Source organism: Thamnophis sirtalis, unplaced genomic scaffold (genome assembly GCF_051295495.1).
Source record: "Thamnophis sirtalis isolate CommonGarterSnake01/CBP01778 unplaced genomic scaffold, rThaSir2_p1.2 scaffold_13, whole genome shotgun sequence".
Taxonomy (NCBI): Eukaryota; Metazoa; Chordata; class Lepidosauria; order Squamata; family Natricidae; genus Thamnophis; species Thamnophis sirtalis.
In genome coordinates, this window is record NW_028261393.1 from 41837460 (window position 1) to 41861238 (window position 23779).

Below are 23779 nucleotides of genomic sequence, written 5' to 3' on the forward strand. Positions count from 1 at the left end.
CCCACAACTTCCAAAGGCAAGCTGTTCCATTGGTTGATTGTTCTCACTGTCAGAAAATGATGAGTCTCAAATCCAATATAATTGCACTGTTACTCCTTACTATACTTTAAAAAAAAATCATTCTTATTGTTAGGGTGATGGGCTGGGCCTTCTGTATATACCACACACTTACTTAAATGTTCAATGGAATAGCTTGCTTCTGGAAGTTGTTCATCACTTGAGACTTTCAAGAAGAGATTGGACTGCCATTTGTCAGAAATTGTATAGGGTCTCCTGCTTGAGTGGGGGGTTGGACTAGATGTTTGAATGTATGTTTGAATGTAGGGAGCCTATAAGGTCCCTTCCAACTCTGTTAATCTGTTAAATATACTTTAGCACTATAGGAATAGCACTTAGACTTTTATATTGCTTCATACTGCTTTGCAGCAGTCTCTAAGAAGTTTACAGAGTCAGCATATTGCCTTCCACAATCCAGATCCTCATTTTACTGACCTTGGAAGGATGGAAGGCTGAGTCAACTTAAAGCCCTGTCAGGATCAAACTCCAGGCTTTGGGCAGAGTCTGCCTGCAATACTGCATTCCAACCACTGCAGCACCAGGGCTCACACTTTTCTATAAATATAATTCATTCCAGTATCATAAAGTGGAGAGTGATAAACAAATGTTTGTAAAATAGTTCCATTTTAAAAACATTAGGTCCAGATTGAAAACTATAAAATTGCATGAAGATATGACTTTCCAATTTGCACAAAAGAGTTGTATTATCTTCTCTTGATTGCAAACAAACAAACAAAAGTTTGGATTATCGCATAGCTATAAGAGCCAACAGAAATTTACTAACATCTAATTTGGCTGATTGTTAAGCAGAATTGAATCAAGTCTGCGTTTTTCAGTCTTAGATCAAACCAGCTTCATAAAAGAAAGTTCAAATCATGGAATTCTTTGTTTATCCCTGGAATGAAGTCACCTCCAATTTAGTAATTTGCAGGTAGTGTTAGGTTTGATATTATGAGTTATATGGACTAAAAAATTAGGGAAATGCCAAGTTTGAAAAGTCACATTCAATTTAATTAATTCTTCAGGTTTGAGATATGCCTTTTGCTTCTGTTTTTCCTGCAGAGTTGTTGTTTTTTAAAAAAACTTTTATTTCTGCAAAGATTTTTTAAGTTAGCATTTTGCCACAGTGTGAATTATTTCATCACACTGTGAATTAATGCTTTTGATCATTAGTCAAACACATGAGTTAAAATTAAAAAATATAACTCAAAACACTTAGGATGATTTACTTGGAACATCTTATTTTGGAAAAACATGTTTTCATTTTTTTTTAAATCACATAATTTTGAAATATAGATGAGAGAAGAGCCTTTTAGATGATTCTTGGAAATAACATCATCATGAAAACACCTGACAGCGCCACTAGGAACTGGCACAATATATTGTGTTGATTTTTTTGCTGATAAATCAATGAAGGTAGACTAGTATAGATCTATTTCAAGCTCTTTAGCTCTCATCAGCTAGCCATACCCTCACTGGGATTTGAACTTGAGCTACTTTACATGTTAGTTAGTTATATTAACCTCTAAGCCACAAGCTCTCCTCCCTTATCAGCTGAGCCAGGGGAATGATTAAGTGTTTTTGTCAAAGCACCTGGTATGCCCAAATATATATATATTCTAAATCTTGTATACTGGGTATATCATTAAATGGAGAGATTTCAATCACTTAGAGACATAATTTATGTATGCAACATATCAAAACCTTCTCTATGGCTTAGGTGAGCAGTAAGGATGGCAAAGACCATATGTAACTTCCAACTAATCCTTGTTGTTTTTAATCTAATGTAAGAAGTGACAGGTTTTCCATTCTTCTGAATCTTCTGAACTTGCCTGTCACGTTTATCAGTGCATGGAAATTTCTCTTGACAAAGCTGTTCCCTGTCACATTATGAATTTCTCAGTTTCCCCAGCAGTTTTCCAAAAGTGATGCCAATTACCCTCCAGGAGAAAGCTTAACTTTCATAATTGGCTTACCCAGGTTATGAACCCATCTTTATAATAGAGGGCTAAAATTGTCATTATGAGAATTCAGTCTATTTCTGAATGTTTACACAAGGCCATCTCCAAAAGGACACCTTGGGGTAGCAATTTGTAGAATGCCATTTTCATTGTGTGCGCCATGCTATGTTATGTCATAAAGCAGGTGTTAGTTTACAGTTAGAGTAGATCAACACTTGTCCAAGAGCCAAGAGTAGTAACACCTCTTCTACTTGTGATTGTTATTTCTGGATGCAGTTGTGGTCTTACTCAAATGACTTAGGTATTCTTTGTTCAGCCTAGTAGCTTTTTTAACCAATAATTAACCTCTGTCCATTTTGCAGGATTTAGATGGTGATCACTAATTCTTTTAAATGAATATTTTACCTGGTAGGATTATTTTCCATCCTCAACAAGAGACAGAATAGAATATAATAGAATAGAATAACAGAGTTGGAAGGGACCTTAAAGGTCTTCTAGTCCAATCCCCTGCTTGGCATGAAACCCTACACCACTTCAGACAAATGGTTATCGAACATCTTCTTAAAAACTTCCAGTGTTGGAGCATTCACAACTTCTAAAGAAAAGTCGTTCCACTGATTAATTGTTCTCACTGTCAGGAAATTTTTCCTTAGTTCTAAGTTGCTTCTCTCCTTGATAGGTTTACAGCCATTGCTTCGTGTCCTGCCCTCAGGTGCCTTGGAGAATAGTTTGACTCCCTCTTCTTTGTGGCAACCCCTGAGATTTTGGAACACTGCTATCATCTCTCCCCTAGTCCTTATTTTCATTAAACTAGACACACCCAATTCCTGCAACATTCCTGCAATGTTTTAGCCTCCAGTCTCCTCATTATCTTTTTTGCTCTTCTCTGCACTCTTTCTAGTCTCCACATCTTTTCTACATCATGGTGACCAAAACTGAATGCAGTATTCCAAATGCAACCTTACTTTACCAAGAGTCGTATCTTTTAAGTTCACATGTATATTCTTTCTTTTCTGGGTTGTTTCCAAATGAATTTTAGTAACCCTTATTCATCTAAGCTGCAAGAGGCAAGTGAGTATAACAGCTCTTAATTTTCCCAATGTTTATGGCCTGCAATTCCCCATTTTCTGCTGCTGTTGTTGCACAGTGACAACTTGCATTCTTCCCGATACCAAATGACATGAATTAGGCCATATGTTCCCTTCTCCTGGCACCAGTCAAGGCAGAAGCTTGGCAACAGCTACCCGAATATAAGTAATGACAAATGGAATGCAAAGACATATGAGATCTGCTATCACCGTATTTTCAGAGCTTTGTAGAAAAGCTGATGAAAGGTTGTGTGTGCAAAACTTTCAACACGAGCTCAGTGCAGGGGTGGGTTGCTGCCGCCATTACTGCCCATTTGTCGCGCAAAATATTTTGCTCACTTCATTCACAGACAGGCCAAATGTGCACTCTGCATGCATGCGCATTTGCACCTTAAAAGGTCTGTGCATGCGCACAATGTTAGAAAAAAATAAATTTTTGCAATGCAAATGCAGAACCAAAAATCAAGATGGTGCCACCACCCATAGAACCAGTTCGGGGACGTGGCAGGCCGAGTTACTACCTATTCGGCTGAACTGGTCCAAACCGGTAGGAACCCACCTCTGGCTCAGTGGCACTTAAGATCCTATTGCTTTTTTTAAAAAAGAAAGGCAATTTTTCAAGAAGAAGCTTAAGCATGTATGCATGGGTCTATCTGTGCCTTTGAGCAGGATGCGTAGATCATGTTCAGCATGCTTTTCTCTGTTTGCTTCCACTGAAGATTACCTTTCCAAGATTTTTCTGAAGTTGCCTCAAGATAAAAACATTGAGTTTGATGAACAGACTGTACTTTCACTTCCAGTTCTCTGCCTCCAAGCACTTATATGGATTTCCAATAAATACCCTCTTTCCTTTCTCCTGTTATAGAAAAAAGAAAAAAGAAAGCCAAGCTGTTTTTCTCCTCAAAAACACATCCAAGGGTTATGACCAGTTACTTCCTTTCCCCTCCTTAAAAATTAGGAGTTGGCAAAAAATAGCTTAGCAATTAACAATCTCTCTGCTTGCAACAGAATGCCTTATGCCATCAGACTTGAAATTTTGGGCTTAGACAGCTTAGAACTTCACCGTCTTTGATCTGACCTAAACGTAGTACATAAAATTATCTGCTACAATGTCCTACCTGTCAATAACTACTTCAGCTTCAACTGCAACAACACACAAGTACACAATAGATACAACTTAAGGTAAACCGCTCCAAACTCAATTTCAAACTTCAGCAACAGAGTGGTCAATGCCTGGAATGCTCTACCTGACTCTGTGGTTTCTTCTCCAAACCCCCAAAACTTTAACCTTAGACTTTCTCCTGTCGACCTCACCCGATTCCTAAGAGGTCTTTAAGGGGCGTGTATAAGCACACCAAAGTGCCTATCATCCCTCTCCTAATGTTCCCCTTTATTTGTATCCATTTCATGTATTCAAAATCATGTTTATACTTATATCTGTTATCTAATACATGCTTGACGAAATAAATAAATAAATCTCTAAAGGTACTTTTTCAAAAGGCAACTGAAGTTTGTTTTTTTCCTTGGAGACGTTTTGCTTCTCATTCAAGAATAAGGTGAACAGACGTCTCGATTTTCAGACAGTTACGATTTCGCACAATTTGTCCTGTGTCCCGGGGTGTTCTTAAAAAGTCCCGATTTTTGTGACTGGACCTGGAAGTAAGCCTGCCCCGCCCCCAGCCCTGTAGACCTGTCCCGGCCGGCCGGTATTTTGTTCCTTCTGTCTCCCTGTTGCTCAGAAAAGCAACTTTGGGAAGGTCCTTTGCTAGCAGGCAGTTCTAGGACGCCTGCCGCCACCAAAGGACCTTCCCGGAGTTGTTTTTCTGAGCAACAGGGAGACAGAAGGGACGCAATCTCCTTTCATTCTCCCTCTGCCTCATTCACTCGTTCGGGCAGCAGAGAACAAAAGAAAATCACATAGCCGAGGACAAAGGAGCCTGCAGCCTCCTTCATTCAAATGTTCAGGCAGTGGGGATGGGGGGGGGGGGCTTTCTCACACTCCTTCTTTCTCTGAAGCCGCGCCGGATTCAGCAAACCGGGCAGCGCGTGCCTTTGGGATTGTGCAGCAGCTGAAGATCGCCTGGTTAAAAAGGAGGAAGAGGAGGCTCTGCTAATCCGGAGCCCATTCACGGGGGCAGGGATCCACACACACACACACACACACACACACACACACACGGAGGGAGGAGAGACAGAGAGAGAGACAGAGAGAGACAGACACACACAGAGAATGACAGAGACAGAGACAAAGGGAGGGAGGGAGATAGAGGCAAAGAGCCACACAGAGAGTGAGAAACAAACAGATAGATAGATAGATAGAGAGAGAGAGAGAGAGAGAGAGAGAGAGAGAGGCTGAAGGAGTGTTTATGCACAGAAGTGGGATTTAAAAAACTTCAGAGTGAATCCAGGAAGAGGGAAGAGATGGAGGATTGGCTTTTCGCTCCAATTTCTCAGCCCCCGACTGTTAGTGATGGAGTAGGAGGAGGACGAAGGAAGAGGTTGCATTTTTGTCAGGCTGACAGCTCATTCTGTGGCAGTTTAAAGAAGTCCTGTTCTTTTTCTTTAAGCACAAAAGGAAAAATCTGCAAAAAGTCACGGGGAGCCCAGGGAATGGTCCTTGCAAAGCATCATGGTCGCAGAGAATGCAAATGAAGGTGCTTATCTCCCTGCCCTTGTATTCAAATCGGAGTCACGCTGAGTCCCATTCAGAGGGCAGAGGGACGCTGTGCTTTTTTTTTTTTTTACCTATGTTCTCACAACCATGCAAAGGTGGGTTTTGTGCTACAACGATCTTTCTTTCTTTCTTTCTTTCCCTGTCTGTGGTTCCAATTGCGGTCAAATTTTGTTTTGGATTAAAGCACCATTTCTCATTCCTTGCAAAACTGGGGAAAGGGCAGGGCTGCCTCCCCCTTTCCTTGCAGCACCCTCGGTTGCAAAATGTTCCCCTGATTTGGTTTATAAGTTCGCAGCAATGCGATCCAACAAATAGGAAAGTTTTAATAAGATTTTCTGACTTTATTTGGTCTCTGATGCCCCCTCCCCACCCCCAATCGCTCCCAAGGAGAGAGTGGGAAGGAGAGGAAGGAAGGAGGGAGGGGGGAAGGAAAAGAAGAAGGGAGGGGGAGAAGATGGAAGGAGAAAAGATGGAAGGAAGCAGAAAGTATATAAGGAAGAAGGAGAAAGGAGAAGGAGGAAGATGGAAGAAGAAAGGAAGAAAAAGAAGAAGGGAGGGAGAAAAGAGGGAAGGAGGTAGGAAGAGAAGGGGAAGAGAGGGAAAGAACAGAAAGACAAAGAGGATGATGTTGATAGGCAAGAGGAAGGAGGAAGGAAGGAAGAAAGAAATAGGGAGGGAGAGAGGAAAGAAGAAAAGATGGAACTAGAAAGGAAAGAAGGGAGGGAGGGAGGAAAGGGGAAGACAGGGAAAGAGCAGAAAGACAGAGGTGAAGATAGATAGGAAGAAGGAAGAAATAGGAAGGAGGGAAGGTGAAAGGATGGAAGGAGGAAGGAACAGAAGCGAAGGGGAAGAGAGAGATGGAAAGAGCAGAAAGACAGAGAAGGTAGATAGGCAAAAGAAAGGGAGCTGAAAGAATGGAAGGAGGAAGGAAGAGAAAAGGAGGAAGGGAGTGAGTGAGGAAAGATGAGGATGGAAGGAGAAAGGAAGGAAGAGAGGGAAAGAGCAGAAGACAGATAAGGTGAAGGTAGATAAGCAAGAGGAAGGAAGGAAGGAAGAAGGAAGGATGGAAGGAGGAAGGAAAAAGAAGGGGTTGTATTTTGTCAGGCTGACAGCTCAGATCGGGTTCCCCCATCTCCCCCACCCCTTCTGCGCAAGATATCAGCAGCCCCTGGGCTGCGAGCTCCTCCCACTACGAACAACTTTCGCTTTTGCTGCCAATGCAAGCAAACTCCTTGGCCTTTTTGTTATATTCATTTCCCTTGTAACGCACATGTCAGCACAGCTGGCAACTCTCCTGCAGCACCTCCACTGGCGAGGAAGAGTGGATAGGCGCTGAACAACGTCCCCCTCATCCCAGACCCCAGAACAACTATTGCCCTCCCGGGATGCGGCGCACTTCCTCTACCTGCCCACGTCGCATCTCTGCAGGTAAGCCAAAAAGTTCTTTCTTACTGGCCAGAAGGTTCAATCCTGTCACCTCGTTCCTTCGAGTGAAGTGTCTCGAGGAGGGGGAAAACTTTTAGTGACCAAAGTTACAATGGCATTGAAAAAAGTGACTGATGACCATTTTTCACACTTAATGACAGTTGCAACCATTTTTCACACTTAGCGACCGTTGCAGCATCCTCATGGTCACATGATCAAAATTTTGATGTTTGGCAACAGATTCGTATTTATGATGGTTTCAGTGTCCTGGGGTCATGTAATCTCACCTTTTGTGACCTTTTGACAAAATATAAAAATTTTAATCAAGCCTCCCCCCCCCCAATCAATGGTGTCCCTCTTTACCAATCTGAAAATCTGGTCACCTTATTCAAGACGCTTCTTCAATTCATCCAGCTTTCCTGGATGAGAAGTGAAATGTCTTCAAGGAAAAAACAAAGTCCAGTTGCCTTTTGAAAAAGCACCTTTGAGACAACCCTGACCTGGATGACTGAGAATCCCTATAGACAAAGATCTCCAAATATTTGAGGCCATTTCTATGGTTTTCAAAAGTTTGTGGATCTTAGAACTAAGCTGACTGCTTATTCTTATGTTCCTCTATTTCTTAGGTTGTTAAGAGAACTAATACTGGATTTTTGACAAGGCCCTCTTTTAACATTATTTAGGAAGTGTTCAAAATATTTTTTTTTCAGTAAATTCATTGAGTTTAAATGGTTTAGATGAGGGAATAGAAGGGGAACCTATCAAATTTGCAGATGGCACTAAGGTGGCAGAAAAACCAAAAGTTCACATATAGACTGGGTGAAACCAGGCTTTATTTGTTAAGCTTCCCAGAATTATTGGGATTAATAATTTGCTTAAGTAATTAATTCGTCCCTCCGTTTGTTAGCATTTACTATGCAACTTGTAGTGATTGCATCTAACAATTACCAAAAAGCTTCTTTTTTCATTCTTTTTTTCAGTTTTTCCCCCCTGATGACATCAGGTAGATTTATTTATCGATTTGATTTCTGTAGCCACCCCTCTCAACAAATGGCTCTAGATGGCAGCTTCATAATGAATATGCTTGGAGCCAGATCATGTGAACTTTGAAAAAGCACTAAAACCACTTTTTTCCTAAGCAGCTGCAAACTTTCCAAAATAAATAAATACATTGTTACCTTTAATATATAGTGGTTTATATCATGTGACATGAACCTTTTAGTTTACAGCCTCTTTATTTTTGATCTGATGTTATAATTGATTATTGTATCAGATGTTTTATTCTATGTTTGTACTGCACTTAGTTATAAGAGCATAATAAATAAAAATACTACCATCATCTAGAATTAATGAGCTCAAGGCTGTTCAGAATAAGAGTTTTCCGTCTTTTTGATCTGATTTCCAAATATAGAAGATCAAAAAAAAAAAAAAGAGAGAGAGAAGAAAGAGAGAATGACTTAATAGGATGTGAGTTTGTTGTAATAAGGTATGGATTAACAACTTCTGGCAGAAACAGGCACAACACCTGTCACAAGAAGTATAATTTGTGAAGCTGTAGGGAGCCCTGCTCTGGACTTCCTCGCTAACAAATGAATAGGTATAATCAGCTGGATTATTGGTTTCCATCTGCCATTCATGGCAGGAAACCAAGCATACTGGTCTCTGATTATCTGCTTCTCTGGGATCAAGTTGCCACCTCTATAAGGTTCATAATTTGCAGTGGATTGATGAGAGAAACGGATGTTAAAAGGGGAGAAGAAATGAGGTTTCTTGTGTGAAAAAGTCATTTGAACCCTGGTCTGAATGATACAAAGAACAATGGACAGTATTGAGTCAAAAAGGGCTGCTCATCTAGTGATGTAGAGAAATATGAGGTCAGGTAAATTCATCCATATTTTGTCTAGCTTATTTCTAGTCCTTGTGATGGAATTTCCAGTTAGACTGCAAGGAGGGGTTAAGCAGGAGTAGGCTTCAAAAATTTTAGTAAGGGGTTCTCTTCCCAGTTGCTGGGTGGGCGTGGCCATGGTGGGCTTGGCCTAGTCCGTCTCCTGCACCACAAGGTGTGTGTGTGTGTGTGTTTGCCCTCCCCAGGTTCCAGAGGGCTTCCTCGAGCCTCTGAAAGGGCAAAAACAGCGTCTCCAGGCTCTGGATGCCCTCTGGAGGACAGAAACGGGCCTGTTTCTGGCCTCCCCAAACTTCCAGTTGGCCCATTTTTCACCCTCCCCGAGCCTCTACATATGCCCTGCATTCCCCTGCATCCAAAATGGGCCACGTGGGGACTCCTGGGAGGGGTGGGGCAGGGTGAGCAGTGCCAGCCAGGACTAGGATTTGCGGGTCCTCTGAACTGCACAAAATCTTAGCTACTGTATTTTTCAGAGTATAAGACACATCTTTTTCCCTCAAAGAAGAGGGTGAAAATCTGGGTGCATCTTATTGAATACAGCGTTTTTTGCCTCCCAAAATCTCTTTGCAAAAATGGCATAGCCTTTAGGAGACTTTCAGAGTGCTCCTAGCGGATGGGGAGGACAAAAATGAGTGAAAAACGGGCTATTCTTGCGAGATCTGAAGAGTGCAAAAACTTTGTTTTAAAATTTGTCTCTTCAAAATCTTGGTGTGTCTTATACTCAAAAAATTTGGTATGTTTTTCCGAACCCCTGCGACCCCCCCCCCCCCAGCAGCCCACCCCAGGGTTAAGAAGGGGCTGAGCTTAGAGTTCTTGCATTGCAAAAAGTGGCACAGAATCTGACCTCCCCAGAATCCCAGAAGCCTTATTTGACCATTCCCAAGGGAACACAGTCAGTCTGGTGAGATTTTTATAACATAGGTGACTAATAATAAAGCTTTTACTTGAAACTATTTACCTGACATTCCTTCAAATGAGTCAGGCTTTCTCAATCAAATTTTGCCATTCAAAAGTTTACTCATTGCCACTCAAGGACGAATTTGCAGGACCAGCTTTGACTTTTCAAATCTCCCAAAACTTTGGACAAGATGTCAGTGGAGTCATTCCAGCACAGAGGTCATTTTAGGAGCAACCTGCAATCTACCGGCAACTCTTTTATGGTGCCTGAACCTTCAGAATGAGTGAGGAAAATATAAGGGAGAGTTAAGGGGGGAAATGGGTGTGTTAAACTAGGCAGTTCACACCTCTTAAAATTATTGATATCCCTTTTGAAAATCAGAGGTAGATTCTCATAATTTTGAAGTGTGGCATGCCACATAAGATTTGCTGCGGCTCTCAAGACAAGAAAGGTTACAGAATAACAGAGTTGGAAGGGCACTTGGAGGTCCTCTAGTCCAACCTTCTGCTCAATCAGGAGACCCTGTAGCATTCAGAACAAATGGTTTTCCAATGGCTTCTCAAAAACCTTTAAAAAACTTTCAGTACCAAACCGCTTCTGAAGGCAAGCCTTTCCATTGGTTGAATGATTTTTCCTTATTTCTAAGTTGATTTTTTCCCTGAATACTTCCTACCCACTGCTTCTTATTCTGCCTTTAGGTGCTTTGGAGACTCTTCTCTTCCCTTGTCTTTGTGGCAGCCCCTCAAATATTGGAACACTGCTATCATGTTGCTCCCTTCCTTCTTTTCATTAAACTAGACATACCCAATTTCTGCAGCCGTTCTTCATATCCAGCCTTACTTAACGTTCTTTTGAGTTCTTCAGCATTTTTTCTTTTTTTTCTCCTTCTTTCTCCTCTCTCTCTCTCTCTCTCTCTCTCTGTCTGTCTCTCTCGCTCTTCCCTTCTACTCACTTTCCAACTGACTCTAGTGATTTCACAGCCCATTTTCTGTTTTTAAACTCGTTCATATTCTATGGTCTTGAGACCATGGCAAATCATTTTCACTCACAGTGTTTCAATCCTGGTGAAAACAGCCTCTTAACTGCTATTTCCCCCAGGATGAAAGTTGCCCGAGGAAAAATGTTCATCACTTTGTAAATCAGTTAATCTCGGCATGTAATAGAAATAACTTTTTAAAAGGTATGAGATAGCAAAGGCGGCAACCATAAAGGTAAAACAAGAGATAATCATGAGAGAAACCAGGTAATGTGTAACACTTCCACCTGGCTCCTGCTACCTTGCTACCTTTTTAAAACACACACACACACACACACACACATGCACACACAAATTATATACATATACATACACATGCATATCGCTATACATACATACATCTACATTTGTGTGTCTATGTGTGCACGCGCATGCATGTATCTATATGTGTGCATACTAGTGGTGGGTTTCCATTATTTTTACTACCAGTTCGCTCGTGTGCAAGTACGCACTCACACAACGCTTCTGCGCATGTGGGTGGGTGGGTCCAGGCGGGTGGGCGAAGCTTCCTTGGGTGGGTGTGTGGTGCCTCCCTGGGTGGGTGGATGAAGTCTTTCTGGGTAGGTGGAGCCTCCCTGGGTGGGTGGAGCCTTCCTGGGTGGGTAGGTGGAGTCTCCCTGTCTGGGTGGAGCCTCCTTGGGTGGGTGGAGTCTCCCTGGGTGGGTGGGTGAAGCCTCTTTGGCTGGGAGTGAGTGGAGCCCGCCTGGGTGGGTGGGTGGAGCCTCCCTGGGTGGGTGGAGTCTCCCTGGGTGGGTGGGTGAAGCCTCCTTGGGTGGGAGTGAGTGGAGCCTGCCTGGGTGGGTGGGTGGAGCCTCCCTGGGTGAGTGGGTGGAGCCTCCTGCTGCTCCCCCTACCGGTTCACCTCTGGTGTATACACACACACACAAAAACACACACAAACAACTTATATACACACACACTATATACACACACATTAAGAGAGTAAAAGAATTGAAATGGAAATGGGCTAGTCACGTAGCAGGAAGAACTGATAGCAGGTGGACTAAAGCAAAGTTGATCCCACTTCATCAAAGGCATCCACCAAAGAGACCTAAAACATGATGGATCGGTGACATAAGCAATATTGTGGGCCCAATTGGCAAAAGAAAGCTCAGCATTGCATTGGAAGAGGTGTGTAGAAAATTAGACCTCTCCTAGAAAAATAAAATATTTTGAGATATATTAAGAAGGCAGAATATTATATTTCCCCTAAAAGAGAAATAGAAATCTTAAGGGAGACAGAAACTCATAGTTTCAACTCTCTCCACCCCCCAAGCAGATACTGAGCCAGGGCAGCTTTCGAAATGCAGATTTGGTAATCCATTATTGCCTGCAGCTCTGAACAAAGGTAGGGTTAGCCTTCAGCTACAATAGGAATTGCACAACAAGCCCCTTCATTGCATCAACACCTACAAAGTTAGCTATGACCCCTGCATAGCCACAGGGGATTCTAACAGCAACCAATAGAATACATGCTCTTGCCACAGGAACAGGAAGCTCAAGGGCAAGGACCGAGAGAGGGTATAAATAACCCTCATTCTCCATGCCATGTGTTCAGTTGTAACAGGACCATGTGCTTGATGGTTCTGCTCTGTTAAACCACCTTTCCAATCAGCCTCCATGTTTCCAGTGTCTTTCTCCCTGCTTGGAACTGAACCAGATGGCTATTTCTTCCAACAGGTGGAAGAGGCCTTCATCGTGGATAGACAATGGCTAAAATGATGATGATAATACATATATACCAGTGGTGGGTTTCCATTATTTTTTACTACCGGTTCACTTGTGTGCAATCCCATGTGTGTGAGACTCTTCTGCACATGTGCAGAAGCATCTGGGTGGGTGGGCGGAGCCTCCCACTGCCCCCACTACCGGTTCGCCTGATCTGGGCCAAACCGGGAACAACCCACCTCTAATATATACGCATACAGGTACTGTACACATAAACATACATACATACATTACCGCAAATTAGTTGTGGATGAGCTGTTGGGAGGGTGGTTTAAGACTTTTCTTTCTGCAACATTAACGGTTGGCAAAACATTTAGTGCAGATTAGTTGTAGAGATTCAAAAACAAGCATATCAGATGATATGTGCATTCTAAGAAGGGAGTGATGGGTTAAATTCCATCATACTGTGGTGCAGATTTTTTTTTTTTAAAGAAGGGGTAGCTATAATGTGGAGAAATTCATTTTAGATTTTTCCACATTCGGCATACTTTTTATTAGGATGTTGAGTTCGGTCTGCTTCCCTGGGTCTTCCTGATGCTAGAAAACGTTGAAGCAATCTAAATGTAGATATATATTCGGTCCATCCTATTTCACTTGACTGCTCTCCTTCCCTTCGTTGACTATTAATTCAGTTCTTGTATTTTTACAAACAAACAAGAACAATTGGCATTTCTGTAACATTTAAGCTGCATAGCCGAGTATGCTTTTATATGAAGAATCTTTCTCTCTCCAGTGTACTTTGAAAGTGATTTTACATTTCAACCATACCCATTTTGTTTTTGCACATATGCCTTTTTCTGACAGCCTTTTAACAGCAGATATTTTGCTTTGTCTGAAAAAGCTTTTGGAATTGGTGTGCATTTATCTTACTGTACTATAGTTGTCCATAGTTGTATATGTAGTTGTCTGCATGCTGTATGGTAGCAATAGCAATAGCAATAGCAGTAGACTTATATACCGCTTCATAGGCCTTTCAGGCCTCTCTAAGCGGTTTACAGAGAGTCAGCATATTGCCCCCAACAATCTGGGTCCTCATTTAGGCAGCTAACTCCATTCTTAACCTTCTGCATAATTCTGTAATTTGGTTTTGCCTGGATATGGAATGAATCGTCTTATTTATTTATTTAGTGGGGAGACTATAAACATATTTTAAAAAATTCTTGATGGCTGAAATAGCAAAATTGATTACTTTGCTTAAATAAGAATATAAGTACTTTTGTTTACAGATGGAAACCACTTCTGAACTTTGTGCTTGATGTGGAAAAGAATGAAACATTGATTTTGGGTTTTAGAGATTAGACTGATAGATCTTTATAGAAATGATTGGTTTATGGTAAAACAAAAGTTGTGATCTGTTGTTAATGCCTTATTCTACTGTAACAGAGAGAGTCAGAAGTCAATGTTTCTTTTTCTTTTCCTATCTCTGCTCACTTTTCTTTCTCCTTTTCCCTTCCTCCTCACTGCTCTCTTATTGGCTTTTGTATCTTGTATTTTATAATACCTTATAACCAAGAGTAGTATTCACTTACCTTCTTACCGGTAAGTGTAACTTACCGGTTTGAAAATGTGAGTGTGCACATCCTCCATGCATGCATACAGCCTTCCACGGATGCGATTTTGGCAAAAAATAAAAATGGCCTAAATAGGATGCTGTAGAGCTGGGAAGGGTGGGCGGGGCCTCCCACAATTTCCACTACCGGTTTAGGTGAACCAGTCTGAACCAGTGGAATACCACCTCTGCTTATAACTTAATAAAAAGTGCATTGCTAAATAGATAGATAGATAGATAGATAGATAGATAGATAGATAGATAGATAGATAGATAGATAGATAGATAGATAAATAAAATTCTTGATGGGCAACTAGGTAATGTCAGTTACATGTAAAAAATTACCTCTGCGGAAACATGCTCATATACTTTTTTTTTTTTTAGATTCAACCAGTACATGTAGTCCTTAGACTTACAACAGTTTGTTTAGTGACCATTTAAAGTTACAATGGCACTGAAAAATGTGACTTATGACTACTTTTCACAGATATGGGTTTTACAGAGTCCCTGTGATCATGTGATCAAAAATTCAGTTTTTTTAATTGCTGTCTCTTGTGATCAACTTATCACACATTCCAGTGATTCACTTAAGAGTTGTGTAAATAAAGGTAGTAAAATGGGGCAAAACTCACTTAACAAATATTTCACGCAATAGCAATAGCAATAGCAGTTAGACTTATATACCGCTTCATAGGGCTTTCCGCCCTCTCTAAGCGGTTTACAGAGTCAGCATATCGCCCCCACAGTCTGGGTCCTCATTTCACCCACCTCGGAAGGATGGAAGGCTGAGTCAACCTTGAGCCGGTGAGATTAGAACCGCTGAACTGCAGATAACAGTCAGCTGAAGTGGTCTGCAGTACTGCACACTAACCACTACGCCACCTCGGCTCTTAACTTAACTTTTTGGCCTCAATTGTGGTCATATGTCAAAGACTGCCTGTACTCTACAATGCCAGAATTGGATGGTGCAATTCAAGGCACACCTACCGATAGTTCACAATGTACAGCCATTCATGCAGTAACCATCTGAATTAAAACAGCATTGAAAAAATTGCTATACACCTGGCCCTCACATTCACAACCAACACAGAAACCCCACAGTCATGTAATCAAAATTTGGGTGCTTAGCAACTGGCATATATTTAAGATGATTACAGCTTCTCATATCACAAGCTTCCTTCCCACCTGTCTCCTGACAAGGAAAGTCAATGGGGAATTCAAATAACAGCCACACGATTCACTTAATAACGTCTTAAGAACCATAGCAAAAAAGATTAACAGAGTTGGAAGGAACCTTGTAGGTCAACTATTCCAACCCCAGCCCTACCCAGCCAGGAGCACCTACATCGTTTCTGGCAGATGACTCTCTAGTCTCTTCCTAAAAGCCTCCAGTAAGGGAGTACCCACAACCTCTTAAGAAAAGCTGTTCAATTGATTGATTGTTCTCACTGTCAGAAAGTTTATCCTTATTTCCAGGTTGAATATCTCCTTAATCATTTTCCATCCATTGTTCTTTGTCTGGCCTTTGAGTGCTTTGGAAAATAGGTTGACCTTTTATTTGTGACAGCCTGTCAAATATTGGAAGATGGCTCCCCTGTCCCTTTCTTTGAATGCCCTTCTTACAATGTCCAGATCTCTTAGGATCTACCATGATCCAGGTGGCTTCCCATACAAAATAGGAATGCAAAAAACAGTCCCTACATTATATAAGTCTAAGTGCTATTGCTATAATTAATTAGAACTTCTGAATCTCCGTTCATCACCTTTACCAATCCACATTACCACCATTTCATAGCAATAGCAATAGCAGTTAGACTTATATACCGCTTCATAGGGCTTTCAGCCCTCTCTAAGCGGTTTACAGAGTCAGCATATTGCCCCCAACAACAATCCGGGTCCTCATTTTACCCACCTCAGAAGGATGGAAGGCTGAGTCAACCTTGAGCCTGGTGGGATTTGAACAGCTGAACTGCTGAACTGCAGTCAGCTGAAGTAGCCTGCAGTGCTGCATTTAACCACTGTGCCACCTCTGCTCAAGTGTTCTTGCTGCCCAAGTGTTCTTTTCAATGCAGGTAGAAAATGCAGCTACCTCTTCAATAACATCATTGACTATGAAAAGAGTGCTAAGTGCATTTATAATCTAGTGCAAGGCTAAATAGTGAAGTATAAACTATCCAAAAACAAAGTTGTCCATATTGCAAAAATAGGAAGGAAACCTTAAAAGATGGCAATTAGATGAGAACCCAATATTTTTATAATTGAATGAATATGCTGCTTTATATATTCAGGAGTTGCCATCAAAGAATTAACACAGAGAAACCAGAGTCAAAATAGTTTTGACCCCTCCTCTCCATGGCAGCCCCTCAAATATTGGAATGCTACTGTCATGTCTCCCCTGGGCCTTCTCTTCACTAGACTAGCCGTGCCCAGTTCCTGCAACCATAGAGTCAGTCTATGAGTCAGTCGACTCATAAGTCAACTCACTTAACAACCATCTTGCTTAGCAATGGTCATAAATTGATTGCAAAGATTGTGGCCATGTCAAGGGCTACCTGTTTTTGGGATCAGCTTCCATAAAGGTCATTTCTAAAACAATTGGTTTCTATGACCAACATACCACATTTCTTCCAAACTTGATGCACATAAAACAGTAACATAAAAATCAATATGTGAATTTTGTATCACATTTACATAATACTGTCATCTATTTTTTTTCTTTTTTTCTTTCCTTTTCATTTGCATGCTAGCTCTTTCTCTAATGTAAATGCTCAATTGAGAGCCACTTAACATGACACCTTATTGCTCTTTCTATTTCTACACATATTGAATAGAGACTGCCATATCAAAAGTTCACATTTTAAAAAAAATTTCCAGGTTTCTTACATGGACCTTCACTAGTTGAGTGGAAAGCTCAGAAAAGCTTAAGTCCATCATTCAAATATGAGTAGATAAGATTGTAAGCTGACATAAAAATGCAGCTTCTAATTGTGATGGCAGCCTTTTGTATTTGATCAGATCAAGAAACAGACTTCTCAAGAAGATTAGGCCTAATGCTTTATTATCATAGGTTGTTGTAATAAAACCTTGTCAATCTGATCGCATTTTCCTTCCTCTCTTTCTTAGCCTCCTAGGAGTTATAACAGAATAAGAGAGTTGGAAGGGACCTTGGAGGTCTTCTGGTCCAACCCCCCTGCACAAGTAGTATCTGTATCATTCCAGACAAATGATTGTCCAGTTTCTTCTTAAAAGCCTCCAGTGATGGAGTTGTTGTGGCCCGCCAGCAGCCAGCAGAGCTGGCAGCAGTCGAACAATGAGGAGGTTGGGGAGGAAAAGAGGCCAGTCCTGGGGGTTGAGGAAAGCTCAGATGAGGACTCTGCATCAGAGGCAGAGAGAGAATTAGACAGCAGTGAGGCAGAAGAACAGCTGGAGTCTGTTCCCAGTGTATGCGTGTGCAGAGCTGCCAGAAGACAAGAACAATTAAGAAAGCAGGGTTGACTTGGGAGTAAAGCCACACCTTGGAGGTGATTGGCCTCTCCCATAGGAAACAAAAGAGGAACGAACGGGGAGTGGGCTTTTGCAGGAAGCAATTCAGTTGTTCAGTTGTTTTAAGAGTGGAAAGTTTGTGAAGGAGGAGGTAATGTCGCAATGACACGACGTGTGATCTTGGAGCTCCAAGATCACATTTGATACTTTTGCCGCTGGATGGTCCTTTTGGACCTAAACCGTCCCGAAGAGACAGTGACAGGGAAGAGTACATCCTGCTGATCTCAGGGACTCAGCAAAGTCCCTGATTGATCCAGGAGAATCTCTTTTTGCTGGCGACAGAAGTTGGGACAGCTCCGGAATGGGAGGAAAATGGAAAGAGAAAGTGTGTCCATCTGCTGAGGAACTCTTATTATTATTATAAAAGAGACTACACCCAAAAAAATTAAAGCTAAATTATATTTGAAAACAGAAGAGAACAAGCGGCGAAATTAAGCTACATTAGACAGTGTGTGTTATCCTTTTTATGGATGGAACTTTTGCAAATGTTTCCTATTCTTTAATTGAACAGATTAGTTTTTTCTTCTACTACTTTTTACATTCTTTTTTATACCTATGGATTAAAATCTTTGTCCTTATTTTTATAATGCTGGATTGGATGGGATTTTTTGCTCCATTTAAGAATTTTGTTTTCTTTAAGCCTGGAATATAAAGAAGATATAAAAAGAATACAAAGAGGGCTGTAATAACAGAAGGAAAGGATAACACTGCCATTTGGAGGCTGGAGACTTGGAAGGCTTGGAAATATTTCTTTTCTTTTTTCCTCTTTGATCATTTGACTTTGCATTTCAAGGTTCCTCAGCTTGTTTACAGAGAGTGATAGTGAGAAGAGCATGGGTTGTCTATACAGGTGCTCTTTGGGAGCTTTATTGGCAGCTGGATGTTAAGAGCCAGGAGAGACTATGTCTTTTTAACTAAAGAACTTAGAAATAATCAGATACAATACAGATGGGAGGTGCCATTTGGTATTACAGTTACACTTGATGATCAAAAACATCGCCTTAATTTACCTTGCGAAGCTCGAGACTTTTACAATAAGATCTTAAAGGTGGGACCTCTTGAATTACCCGGACTTGTACAAAGACAAGGAGAAGTAGAAGAGAGACAACCAATCACACAGCTACAAGGCGGGAGGTGTTGTTTTTCCCCTCCGGAGGGGCGGAGGAACAGAGAATAAGTACTTAGTTATGCTTCCAAAACATTTGCTTAATTTTAACTTGAATAACTTTGTGACTCTGTCTTGTATAAAATGGTATAGTGGTATACCGGTGAAGAGACATTAAGGCTGAAAGAAATGATGCTGATCTCCTCGGAAATTATATTGTATGGGACTTTAAAAAAAAAGATTTGATGGACAACTTTGAATTTTCATATAAACTGTTTATGTTTTATTCTCTAGGGTGAGGAAGACGGAGATTGTGATGCTTTTGGATTGTGGTTTTGGTCGAATTGAGTTGGGAAGGGAGGCATAGACGGGAGGGTAGTGAAGGTTTAATTAGAGTTTATTTTGAGCCAGAAAGCAAGTTGATCTTTATAGAAATTTTTATTTGAATATAATGTTTGGAAGGATATACTCAGAGGGTTTGAAGGAAGGTGGAGCAAATATGAGAGGAGTATGGATGATAATAAAATACATATATGGACACGGGTAGAGGCAGGATGAGAGGAGTTGGAACAGAAACCGAGAGGAATATTTGAGGTGTTTAAGTTGCTTTATAAGGGACAAATTAAAAGTTTGGACATTTAGATAAAGAGACAAGGCCCCTAGTTAGAGAATTCCATTTGATTAACCTACTTGGTTTCAACATAGTTTGAAATCCTGCAAGTAATAAATGAAATGAAATTAGGAATGATGTACACTGTTTAAGTTTTAATAATGATGGGAAGCTGCGCTTAATGTAGAGAGTTTATTGATTTTTTCCTGTTTTCCTTTTTTTTGTTTTTTTCCTTATTCTTTTTTTTTCCTTTATTTTTTATTTTTTAATTTTTAATCTATTTGGTTTTAATATACTCCAGACTGTGTTTGATAAAGAGTTATGCCGGGTATGGGACCTGGGAAGTCGGAAGGGGATTAGGGAGGGGGGTTTATGGGGGGGAGGGGGGAGGGGGGAAATATAGTTTCAACTTATAGAATAAGAAGAATGCACTCATATACTGTTGCTCTTTATTTCTTTCTTTTTTCTTTTTTCTTTTTATTTCCCCCCCCCTTTTTAATTTTTTTTAATTTTAGTGTAAGATATAAATTGAATAGATTAATGAATAGAGAAATACACCAAAGGGAGAAGTAGAGGGAAAGAAGAGGGAGAAGTAAAGAGGGAGAGAGAGGGGAATGTAAGGAGGGTGAGATGGAGGGAAGGGGAGAAAGGAATGTTTGAGGGGGAAGGGAAGTAGAAGAGGGGAATGTTGGAAGGGAGAAATGAAAGTTGGAGGGGGAGAAGAAAGGGTGTATGGAGGATGGAAGTGCTATGTTGGTTTTCCATGGTGGAAGATGAGTTGTGTTTACTGCTTTTTTTTTTTTTTTTTTTTGCAAATGCACAGTATATAAGTGATTGTATAAAATGAAAATGAAAATGAATAAAATATTCAAATATATAAAAAAAAGACTGCACTATTACTGGAAAGATACAAGTTGATGTAATGCAAGCTTATAATAAAAAAAAATTAATTAAATGTAGACCATTATGTATAAAATGAAGTGATAATGGATGAGTTAAATAATTGATTGATAATGATAATAATGCATATATATATATTGGTTTCATAAGAGAAAATTTGATATAAATTGCAAATGGTTACTACGAAAGGAGGTTTAGAAAATCTGTTATTAAATATAACCAATTTTTATTTAGAACATGTTATAAAGATGTAATGTTACTGGATGATATTGGGAAGAGCTAATGGAATGTCATTATGTGGTTTTGCTTTAAATCTGGAATATTTTATATAAAAGGACGTAAAAACAATTATAGTCAAATGAAGGTTGAGGTATGATGATATATATATATGTATGTATGTATGTATGTATGTATGTATGTATGTATGTATGTATGTATTTGATTTAAAATATATGATTTGATCTGAATTGTAGGTGATGACTGTGGAAGGGATGCACCAAGTGACACACTTTCTACAATTTGTAATGGAAGATGGTTTTGTGTTTTGTGTGTGTGTGTGTGTGTGTGTGTGTGTGTGTTTTGTCCGTTTGTGTTTATTCAAAAATTTTAAAAAATCTTTATAAAAAAAGAGTGGAAAGTTTGTGACTATAAGAGACTCTGTGCCAAGTGTTGCCTTGCCCTGCATTTGGAAACCAGTTAGCTGGTGGTGCTCCAAATGGGATAAGGTTCATGTGGATAAACATTCCTTGGGAAGACTGTTTACTAAGCCTTGCTGACTGTGAATGAAATGAATTCACAGTCATGTAAATAAAAGAGGTTTGCAGAGACCAAGACTTTGCTTCTGGCTTTCTAAGGAAGCCTGGGTCAGAATAGGAGCACCCACAACTTCTGGAGAAAAGTAGTTCCATTGATTGATTGTTCCCACTGTCAGGAAATTTCTCCTTCATTCTAGGATGGATCTCTCTTTGATAAGTTTCCATTTCTTCCCTCTTGCCTTTGGAGACTCAAAGGTGCTTTTTTTCAAGAGACAACTGGACTTTCTGGTTTTTCTTTGAAGATGTTTCGCTTCTCATCCAAGAAGCTTCTTCAGTTCTGACTGGATGGTGGGGAAAGGAAGAATTTATACTCTTTGCATCAGCTGGTCATTTGCATCCTTTTAGTGGGTCATTGAGGCCATTTGGAGGTTCATCTGTGTTATCAGAAAAAGGAAATTGGTTGACCCTCTCTTCTTTCTGACAGCCGGTAGATATTGGAGCATTACTATCATATAACTTCTAATCTTTCTTTTCATTAAACTAGACTGAGTCTTTTTCTATTTTTTTTCCTTTTCCCCAGACAGCTCATTTTTTCTAACAGCTTCTGACTGGCCATCGAGGATCATCTTAATGATGCTCTTGTTGTGCAAAGCCTTTTATGTCTACTTTTATTAAGAAAATGAAATTAGATCAACCTTCTTTACTTTTCTTGGCCCATGACCTGAATGAAGAGGTAGACTAATGTACTTTGGGATTTGGAGAATGAACTTTGGCATCCATCCATCATTTCATTCAAGCATAAAAGTTAAATGGAGAACTGTTCTCATGAGTGTCATAAATAAATAAGGTAAATTAATAAATAATAAAGATGATCAATGTTAAATAATACATAATTAAATAAAAGTAATAATAAACAAATAATTTAATGATATACAGTTAAATAATTAATGGATAAATAATAAAAGTAATTAATAAACATAAGAAAGTAAATTTAAACTGTTTATTTTTTAATTTTAATTGTAATAGATGCTTTGAATTTTATGACCCACCCAGAGTCATTTGTTGAAATGGGCAGCCACAGAAATCAAACAGATAAAGTGATAAATTAATAATTAATAAACCGAAGCAATAAATAGAGAAAGCAAATATGTTCTTATTTACAGCAATCCAATGCCTAAAGTAGGTTTCCTTTTGTGTGAGAAATACCATAATAAAAGTCTCTTGAAAGCAGTCAGGAAGATTTGACTGGATATCAAAAAAGCTTTCCTTTCTAAAGAAGTGACCTAAAATAAGAAGTGGCAAAAGATGAGGGAAATAGCTGTGGTGAATAAAATAAAGGAACATAGAAAAGGTATGGCTAACTCTTATGTTTGTTTATTAGACTTATCTTGCTTTGTGGCTTAGTACACACACTTGAGTCATCTGGTTGTTGTTTTTTTCCTGCTAGAAGTGGCTTATTTGCTGTGCTGGGTTTGAACTTTGTAGCTAACACAGTTGGACTAATCTGCTTTATGAAACTTCCGCTTTATAATGCCTTGGTAAGACCACACTTGGAATACTGCATCCAGTTTTGATCATCACACTATAAAAAAGATGTTGAGACTCTAGAAAGTGTGCAGAGAAGGGAAACCAGGATGTTTAGGGGACTGGAGGCTAAAACATACAATAAACGGTTGCAGGAGCTGGGCCAGGGGTGGGTTTCAACCGGTTCGCAGCGGTCCCTGCGAACCGGTTGGTCGGCGAACCCGGAAGTAAGTAACTTCCGGGAACGGCGACTGACCCACCCGCCCGCCCGCGCTTCTTACCCGGTTTTGATGAGTTCTGCGCTTCCACGCATGCGCAGGACACATACAGCGCCTGCGCGATCCTCCAGGAGCAGCTGGAGCATCGCACAGACGCTAGTATGCATGCGTGTGCCACGCACGTGCACGAGGACGCCGGCCCCGAACCGGTTGGAACGGGGCGAGAAACCCACCCCTGAGCTGGGCATGATTAGTCTGATGAAAAGAAGGACTAGGGGAGACATGATAGCAGTCTTCCAATATTTGAGGAGCTGCCACAGAGAGGAAGGGGTCAAGCTATTTTCCAAGGCACCTGAAGGCAAGACAAGAAGCAATGGATGGAAACTGAACAAAGAGAAAATCAAGCTAGAACTAAAGAGACAGTTCCTGACAGTAAGAGCAGTCAACCAGTGGAACAACTTGCCTTCAGAAGTTGTGGGTGATCTAACACTTTTAAGAAGAGACTGGGCAGCCACTTTAACACAAGGGTGGACTAGAAGACCTCCAAGGTACATTCTGACTCTGTTATTCTGTTCTTCTGCTTTTGAAAAAAAGGTATGGCATTGCAAATCGTTCAATTTGCAACTAGAGGTCTATGAACAGTCACTACTTATATAATACAAATAAATAGTCTTTAAGATTGTAGAAATTTTTTCCCAATACACCCTTCCCTTTTGATTTTTTAAAATTCTATTTCTTTACACTTTTTTTAAAGAGAAAAAACACAATACTGAGAATTCCAGCCTGTCTCCATTCAGCATAAAAC